Here is a 10,118-nt window from a genome sequence, read left to right on the forward strand (position 1 = left end):
TAGGTTTTTTTTACTGTAGCATAACAATGACCAAGTGCCATCCCAGCAGAAAACACAGTTATGATGGCAGCAAAAACTGATCAGTCCATCATTCCAGTCCGATGTGTGGAAACACTTTGAATTTACCAAAGACATGTGGCCATCCAGTGTGCTAGAATGTTCTAATAATCTTCTGTTTGTATTATTTTGATGTGGAAAAGCAACAGTGGGCTGAATGTGAAGGGACTTGCCATTAAATTTGTTTACTTGTTCGTTTGTACACATATTTAATTTACACTTGATTGTTTTGCAAGAAATAGAAGGAATGTGGAAAACCTCGTCTTCACTGTCCACTACCAGGTATTTTTCTCCGAGTCACACTGGTTGAGGTTTTGGCTAAAGCTGTCCTGAATCGGTTTTAGGCCAGTCAATTGAATCAAATCGCATTCTTCAACATGAACAAATATCGACTATGAATCAGATCAGCAACCACAAATTATGATATGAATTGAATCTTTGTTAAATTGAATCGTAAGACCCCTAGTTGATTAGCTACTTTAAACGTTATTAAAAGTTCAGATTTCCGCTTAATTAGGGCATTACTTTGTTTCCTTTGGATTGCAGAAAGACCTTTAACCCTTGTGCTATCCTAGACACTTTAACATTGGGAGTTGGGTCATCTAGATCTAGACAGTGCTCTGAACCTTTTTTCTTCAATGATTTGTGATCTTCACTGGTGTCCATGGATTACATGAAATCTTTCCACCTTTATCCACCTTTGTCATGGTAGGGAGAACACGTCAATGGAAGGGGGGGTCATCTAAGATAGCACAAGGGTTAAAAAAATCCTCAAAAAGTACCTACTTTACCCTGTTTTGCCAAAATTTGAGTCAACTGAGCTGAGTTATTGTGGAAAAAACGATCGAGGCTCTTGGTAAGAAGAGAAAAAGCTAAAACAATGTCATTACTGTGTATGTATAAATTGAAAGCCTTTTAAAGAAAATGACACAAACATCAAACCTCGGGGTCTTTCTTCTTTTGTATTCACTCTGCTGTTTGGAAAAGCAAAACATGTCAGAAGATGGCAGACTTGAGTCTTTCATGGGAGAAACTGAGCTTTCTGACAGGAAGTCTTTGTGGTTGTTATCTGAGCCCGGGGCGCACAAAGTTTATTTGATTTTTAGCACCTGCATCACCCGCCTTAAATCTATCAGAGATCACAAAACCTGTGTGTTCTATTTATAAAATTATACTCTAGAAAGCATAAACATTTCCATCCCGGGAGTGAACTCCAGTCATTATGGAGGCGGCACTTCAGGATTCATTTTGCCTTTCAGAATCTTTTGTACAAATCACAGAGATTATCAGGCTGGTGTGTGTACATGCGTTCATTGGAAAACAACACACAACACATATTGCCTAAATAATCATAATAATGATAATTAAAAACCACTGGGAACCGTTTTACAGTAGTGTGAAAGAATAGCAGAAGCGGCTGTGCTAAAGTGACCAGTCTGGGTCTTGGTTTCTTTGGAGTAGGGATGGGTATCGTTAAGGTTTTAACGGTACTGCTACTCTTATTGATACTGCTTATCGATCCGGTATTTTAACGGTACTCTTATCGATACCTTTTGAGGACGAAAAATAAATAACAAATTAAGAAGATAAAGTATTTTATTTCCTCATTATGCAACAACAATGTTTTTTTAACAAAAAATGTTACTTTATACATGAGAATGTTCCAGACAGGATATTCATTTAACTACTTAATCTAATTATTTTTATTCTTTATGAGGGTGATGTTTCCTTTGATATTTTGTCCATTTTCCACAACCTTGAATAGACTTTTCTGTCTGTCAAACACCAGAGTTAGAATTGAGTGAGATGATGGAAACAAATTCACTTTGATGCAGACTCCTTTCTATTTATTTATTTATTTTTGTTTAAATCCTGTAAACCCAATAAATTATATTAATTTCACGAATGACAACTATCATTAGTCATTAATTATTATTAAGTATTAGGAAGCAGCTGATAGTGTGTCACGGGTCTGGAATCATAAGCGGTGAATCTAAGCCCCGCCTCTGTACCTGTTTGTTTTGTGTAGAACACGCCGCTACAGCGTGTTCTACACAAACAGCGCAACATACGGTCATTGTAGCAGCAAGGCGACAGGATGGTAGGGGCTCCTTGATGCAAACGTCATTAATTTTACGCAGAAACGGGTGTTCTTAGTCTAAGGCACTCACGTGTCCCCTACGAGATCGCCACTGACTGTGTGTGCGCTGCCTTGTCTTGTGTGTGTGCGGCGCGTGCTGTTTTAACAACAGCCCCGTATGAGGTGCCGTGTAGGACATTATTCAGAATTAGCATTCACATACACATGTGAAATCTCTCACACACACTAGTGAAATGCTTGTATACATACAACTGAAAATGTATTCATTCACATACACATGTGAAATCTCTCACATACACATGTGAAATCTCTCACATACACATGTGAAATCTCTCACATACACATGTGAAATGCTCTCACACACACTACTGAAAATGCTCTCACATACACATGTGAAATGCTCTCACACACACTACTGAAATCCTCTCACACACACTACTGAAATCCTCTCACACACACTACTGAAATCCTCTCACACACACTACTGAAATCCTCTCACACACACTACTGAAATCCTCTCACATACACATGTGAAAATCCTCTCACATACACATGTGAAAATCCTCTCACATACACATGTGAAAATCCTCTCACATACACATGTGAAAATGCTCTCACACACACTACTGAAATTTTCGACAGAAACGGAAGGCATTTCAGTAGAAACGGAAGTTGGCTGATTATCGCGAGATAATCATTCGTCTGAATCATTCGAAAATAGCAGCCGGTTGCGCAAGGAAAACCACCGAAACGTGTAAGTATATTAAAAAATATCCAGTATCTGTTGTAAAATATATTTGTAAATACTTAGGATGATGTGTTTAATATGTTATATTCCTCAATCAACAACCTAGATTGTTTTGAAGCTCATCAATTTCAGTAATGCTAAAGCTAACGCTAACGCGAATTAGCGCCGAAGGCTAAAAACAAACGCTAGATATTACATCAAAAAGCAGTGACTTCTAACCGTAGTCACAAGTTATTAACACATGTTTTAAATGTGTTCATATATGTAGGGACAGACGAGGATGAGGAAAATCCGATCCATTTGCGGATGGAGAAAGATAGCCTGTTTGTTTTCAAGCTAGCTCGTGCCAGATGGGTAGAGACACATGATCAGATTTGACTTCATTTTAATAAACGGTTAATCGCTGTCGTACTGGGTTAAAGGTTTATGTTAAAGACCCAGAAGAGAGAGGAGGAAAGGGCTAGAAGGGAGGAACAGCGACAGGAGAGTCTGTTAAGTTTACTTGAGTTTAAATTATTGTTCTAAAATGTAATGCAGCCATTGTTTTTCCAATTTGTTTAATAAATGTATGAACAAAAATGAATAATTTACATGTATTATTTAAATCTGAGCTATTTTCAACAATCTTAAAAGGATTTTCATATAAATATCAGATGTACATATTTAGAATTTCGTTTTATATGTTAATATTTATTTTTATACATGTTAACAATAATCCTGGTCTTCTAGAGTCATGTGTGTCACAGTTGGAGCTGAAAGGAAAGCAAAGATTTGTCCTTGCAGACAGACGTGACTCTGCTCGTCCTGCATGTTCCTGGTGTTGTCCTGCTGTGGCTCAACATCTGTGGCTAAGCAGTCGCCTTTGCTGATGCACAGATTGTGCAGAACTGAACTGCAGGCAATGATTTTCATTGCAAAGGTTGGTTTTACTTCCAGTGCCCCCAGAAATATTGCTCTCCTCCTCATCTTTATCATGCCAAATGCTCTCTTCACAACAGAGCGTGTTCTGGAGTGGTTCTGGTTGTAACTGCCTCAATGGCATTCCTCATGGGTTCCCTGTAGGGTGTCAGCAGCATGATGGGATGTGCAATGCAGGGATACCCACCATCACCCAAAAGGATCCTTCAGGTGGGTTTGTTTGATTTACATAAATTGGGCTTTTACGTAGAACCCGTGAATCATGGATTGATCCTGGATTCTCAACAAAAATATCTATAAATTTGGCATTAGAGTCACATACAGCATGCATTTTAATGGAATAAAAAAGCTTCATGTTAAAATAACAAGCTGCATTATCTTTTAGGGCCTTTATTCTTATGTGGCAGCCATCAATGCTCCCCACGACCTTTTGGAAGGTGGAAGACTAGCTCAGCGAGCTGATAAAAAACGAGAGGTGACTAATGGCAGTTCATTCCCACTGGGAAGCTGGATGACCCTGCTCATCAGCTGGAGGATGCGGTCTGCCGTCCTGTGGACAACATCGCTCACGGTGGACCGTGTCATGTCAAAGACTCTGGCTACCACACTGTAAGATGTGCCACACGCCAGCCAGAAAAGAAACACCAGGACGTCAGTCTCCTGTGACCCCCCAGAGTGTGAGGAACCCGAAGCTGATGCTTCAGGACCATCGACCCAGATGCTCGATGGTCCTGCGGGTCAACCGAAAATCCAGTCTTGTGTCGGACTGACCGTCAGCGTAAAGGGCCAGGACAGACACCTTTGTGTTGGTAAAGCAGTAGAGACGTGGAAGACCCTGGAAAATGCAACATTAATTATTTCATTGAGGAAATTAAATCACATTTTTTTAATGTTTCTATTTATTTTGATGTCTTACATTTTAGATTATGAAGTATTTATTAATTCTGGAAAATCTCGTGGTTTTTATTTGGCTGGGTTTTTGGATTTTCATTTAAACTTTTAAAAATGAAAGTTTTTGTTTTGTTTTTGTTTAAAACAAGTGATATGGTTTGACTCTGAATAAAAAATTCTAAACTTTGAACTCACAAGTGTTTCATGTAATTGGACTACACAACTCACTTGAAAAAGAATGTTAAACTCTTACCCAGCAGACTGTGTAACCTTGAGCATGATTAGTAACAAAGTTTAAGTTAAAGTTTAGGTTTAACTAAAAAAAAAGCTTTAAGTTTAACTCACAAGTTATTCTGTCTGGTCAGGGCATCCAGAGGAAATCTTCTGAGATGTCTGCTTCTCCTTGCCGTCCTGTGATGCTGCATATCTGCTCGTTTTCAGTTTGATCTCACGAAAAACGGTTGAATTATTGCCAGGAACACGGACAGATTCATTTTCAAAGCCATATTCAGTAAGGTGTAAGAAAACTACAGAAAAAAATGCCTCTTTGCAAGAGCCCGTTAATTGTTCAGTGGCACAAAAACAAAATAAATATTGGCATGAAAAAATAACTTGGGGGTTTATTTATGAACAAATACATTAAATCAACACCAAAGTGTTTGTAATTTAATTATTTATAAATCAGTCACGTTTTCCATGATCAGAACACAGCAGATGCATAAATAGTCTCTGTAAAATGTTCATATTTATTATGTTTTTACTCTAACAAATAAGTGTCATTCTCCGCCTTAAATAGGAGTAGTTCGCCTCCAGACCAGGTGGTGGCGGTAATGCACCACTTTGTTTCCGTGTCAAGCGCGTTATGAACAACACCCAAAAGAAAAAAGTACTGAGCACGGGTGTCTGAATTGCTTTTAAATTCAGAGAACTATATAGACAACTATATAGTTCTGCACTATATAGGGTTTTAGTAGTTAGGGATCAGGGCAGGAATTCGGACACAGGTTCATTTCCACTGAAATGCCTTCAGTCGAGCAACTTCGTTTCTAACAATAAAGTAAAAAATAAAAACGTTGTTTCTACTGAAATGCCTTCCGTTTTTATTGAAATTTTCACATGTGTATGTGAGAGAATTTTGGATAGTGTGTGTGAGAGCATTTTCACATGTGTATGTGAGAGCATTTTCAGTAGTGTGTGTGAGAGTATTTCACATGTGTATGTGAGAGATTTCACATGTGTATGTGAGAGATTTCACATGTGTATGTGAATGAATACATTTTCAGTTGTATGTATACAAGCATTTCACTAGTGTGTGTGAGAGATTTCACATGTGTATGTGAATGCTAATTCTGAATAAAGTCCTACACGGCACCGCATAGCCCTGCCCCCCCTGCACACAAATAGACACAGAGCTCTCCGCTTTAACGAGAATACCGAAATTAATATAATCATTAATTAACGGAAAAATTGACTGACTTGGTGAGTTAAATATGGCAGATAACGCTTGTGGGACACAAAAAAAAAAGAAAAAGTAACTTCTCCAGTACCGATAGCAGAACCGTTCAGGTCAGATCTTAACGATAATGCGGTCTTGAAGAATGTGGCCCCTGGGCTGGTTCAATACCGGGGCACGGTACCCATCCCTACTTTGGAGTCAACAGTTTTATTTTTCACAGTCCACCATGTTCTCAATAACAACTCCCTCCACACTGAGCAAACACCTCTGCTTATATAGCCTCACCCCGATTGGTTTAAACCATTACTGAAGGGATGCGGGGTTAACAGCTAAACACCCCTTTCAAAATGGTTTCAGCTGAACATTCAAAATGGCTACCAAGCAGCTTAACAAACATTAGTCCAAACATGCCCTGGTGAGGAAGCAGGTGAGCAGAAAAACAGGTACAATCAGGTGGACACAAGTTGACACACACAAGTAACAAATGCCACTTTGTTACAAGTAGAGCAAAAGATTATCAGAATAAAAAGATCCTATCTTTATTAGCTTAACAAGGCATAAAAATGTAAACAAATTAAGAAAGCAGTGCATAATATAGAGAATAGTAGGGTAAGAATCAAAAAAAAAAGTGGTCAAAGCTAACTTGCGATTGTGAAACAAGTGGTCGAGCAGCATACCAATTGTCTTTGCCATCAAAATCCAACTTCTCATTGGTAAAGAAGAAGAAAAAGATGGAGAAAAATACAGAAAAGGCAAAAAGAAATATTTGACTAAGACATAAAACATTAATCTGTTTGTGTACGACTAGTTTAGCTTCTATTATAAAGCAACACATTTACAGAAGTGGTGCATAAATAAATTTTATTTGCATCATTATGCCCGAGAGTAAACGTCATTGGTAAACACGAGAATATTTAGCCTAAAGCAGGGGTCGGGAACCTTTCTGGCCAAGAGAGCCATAAATTTTTTACATATTTTTAAATGTAATTTTGAAAGAGCCATACATTAATGTAGTGTCCCTTTCCCACACTGAGGCATGGAGACTTAACCTCTTTTAAGGTTCTTTATTCTGGTTACTGTAGACCGCAACAAACGCTGAACAATTAATTCAGCAACTCCTGAATCTCTCCCGCCGAGACGAGAGAGAGCACTTCTCCCAACTTTATATTCCCCTGCTCCCGCTCCAGCCCTCCCATTTCCCTTAGTCGGCCCATAGCTGAACCCCATTGGTCCAGATTACCTAACAACAGGCTGAGCGACAGAACTGAGAGCCAATCAGATCTCTGCTTGATGCGTTCAATGAACTCCAGAACTTTTAACGCGGCCCAACAGCCACCCAGTCCAAGTCAGTAAGCAACGATATGTTTAAAACTAAGTATACAAATGAATGTGTGCATTTGATGTAATTTCAACATTTTTAAAGTACAATAAGTCTGTGGTTTTTTTTTAATAACATCGTTATGCTGTTGCTGATAAATGATGAGTATTTCTCGTGGTAGTTTTGCTGATGGTCTAGTCTGGTTGATACGTGGTGAGTTTCTGCTTCATGCAGGCGTTGAGACTTTAAACGTCATCGTAGGTCTGAATGTTCTGTAGATGTGAGACAGACATGGAGCCAAACACACACTCACACGCTGCAGGAGTGACGGGCAGCGGGTTTTACGTTTTTACAATCCCTGCGCGATTCACCTGCTGCCGGTCCCCCCCACCCCCACCCTCTGCTTTCTTCCTCACACATCCCGTTTCCGCAACTGCGAGCTCTTTCTCAGAGACTGGAGCGCGCAGTTTTAGGCACGGCAATTCACAGGTTTCCGGCTGGTACAAACTCTGTGTAATAATAGATAATAGTAAAGTGACAGTGCTGGCGCTGATTTTTCTCTCCAAGCACCGATACTACTCCGTGCCTCTGGCATCGCATCGCGCCCGAGAGGGACTGGTTTAATGAAAAAAAAAAGTATAATTAAAGATTTGTCTGCGAACCTGAGCACAGGTGTTAGCTCACCTTTGCACTAATAGTTTGCATGATTGAATGACTGAAATATTTTACACTAGTTGGTTTTAAGGCATAAGTATGCGTGTGTGAACACTATCTGTTTTGTGTACATGTCGACAGGTGGACATTTTTGCAGCTAGCAGGTGTGTTGATAACATTTCAGTGTGTGTGTGGACGGGCCCCGCCCTTTTTGTACTACATTTGAACATTACCATAATGATAAACAACCAGTAAACTTGTTGCTTTATGCTGCTTCATGGTCTTACCCCCCTTCCCCTCCTATTATCACCCTCCTACCCCCCCCCCCCCCTCTCTCTAACGTCCCTCTCTCTTCTTCCCCTCTTTCCTTTTCCGTCCGGTCCAACATCAAAGATTTTCAAACATGATTGAAATTAATAAAGTTTGGCCTCAATTACAAAAGGGGTTTATTCAGACATGCCTTTGGTTTGTCTGAAGATTAATAACCCCTTTTGTTAAAGTAAAATATGTCCAACACAAGAGGCCCTCAGCTCTCATCTGTCTGCCCAGCTGTTGGACAGGACAAGTAAAAAAAAAAAAAAGATTTGTCTGCGAGCCACATGTGACCATCAAAAGAGCCATATATGGCTCGCGAGCCATAGGTTCCCGACCCCTGGCCTAAAGAAATAGATAAAGGTAGAATAAAGTAGGGATTTCATGCTGGCCTTGGAAAAAAGAACCTAACCTATTTTGGAGTGAACCTCAGATGCATAAATAAAAGATTAAATGAACAACGATGATCCCCCTCATTAAAAAGCACAAACAGATATTGCAGAAAGAAAATTAGAATTTAACATTTTTAAGTTTCACTTTTCACTTATTAGAGACTGCAATTCTTTATCTAGAAGCAATTACTTTTGAACACAAAACATCGAATCTGCCTTTTTTGCAAAACCTCCAACAAGAACTAATGTTGACTTAAAGCCCCCATGTAAAATAAACATTTTTATCAACACGTTTTTATGCCATAAAATGTACTCTTTCATCCCTCAATGCTCCTAACTCCATTTACCCCGCACAGGCGAGCTGCACACTGCTCTCCTCAGAGGTAATTTTGTTCAAACTAATGAGCAACCAGAAAGAAGCCAGCTATGCCGACTCTTTTTAAATGCCTCTGATGAATGAGTCCTGTCCCTGTGGCTCCTGCTGTCATTAGCCTGACACCAGATAGACGTGAAGACCTTAAAAGAAGATGGAAAATTGATTTACCACAATTTTAATCCGGAACAAACAGTTCATCCGAGTAATCCCATGTGACGATTTTCAGAATGATTAGAAAACTTCAGCCATGTGTTTCCTATCGCACTCATATGGACGGGGGGCATTTTAATCTGCAGTAGGATTTAGTTTTACTGCACTGCACAACTATTAACATGATCCAAAGAACAGTCACCAATGATTTTAGGGAACAACTTTTTTAGAAAGCTACTTTACTTACAAATGTTATATTCCATATGATTAACTTGTGGTGTTCACATGTAATGAGTCACCTTTCGGCATTTCCCTTCAGGGGTCGCCACAGCAAATCAACTTTTACTAATACGCACAGGTGGTTTGGCAGAGATCTTCACACCCTTCCTGACACAACCCTGCATTTTGTCGTGCAGCCCCAGCACCAATTGTGTCATATCCTTTGGTGGAGGCAGTGTTATGATGTGGGCCGGCACCTCCCTCACTGGACAAACAAGGCGTGTCATCACTGGAGAAAGCCCCAACACAGTGATGACAAGTGTAATGACTCCAACCAGCGAGACCCTGCAGGTCAGCAGCACTCGCCCCAGCAGAGCGGCTTCATCAGAGAGCAGAATCTGGAAGTGGACATGTTGCTGACCATCCTGACCTTGACACTACCACACATTGGCATGTTGTCCATACTAGATTGACCAACACGACCAGTTTGGCTGACATGCTCAAATACTGGTTGATGCCATCTCAC

The 10,118-nt window shown here is 39.8% G+C and overlaps 1 long non-coding RNA gene across 2 annotated transcripts; it reads left to right on the top strand.

The window, feature by feature from the left end:
• Nucleotides 1-2,869: 2,869 nt before the first annotated feature.
• Nucleotides 2,870-4,905, top strand: LOC144988988 (uncharacterized). 2 transcript variants are annotated; one of them, XR_013653105.1, is made up of 4 exons: nt 2,870-2,912; nt 3,636-3,825; nt 3,905-4,034; nt 4,210-4,905. It is a non-coding gene; the product is annotated as an uncharacterized LOC144988988 (long non-coding RNA). The 2 variants fall into 2 exon arrangements; XR_013653104.1 differs by having other exon boundaries at nt 3,636-4,034.
• The last annotated feature ends 5,213 nt before the right edge of the window (nt 4,906-10,118 follow it).

The sequence above is a fragment of the Oryzias latipes genome, chromosome 22, assembly GCF_053564925.1.
Source record: "Oryzias latipes strain Hd-rR chromosome 22, Olatipes_Hd-rR_3.1".
NCBI classification, from domain to species: domain Eukaryota; kingdom Metazoa; phylum Chordata; class Actinopteri; order Beloniformes; family Adrianichthyidae; genus Oryzias; species Oryzias latipes.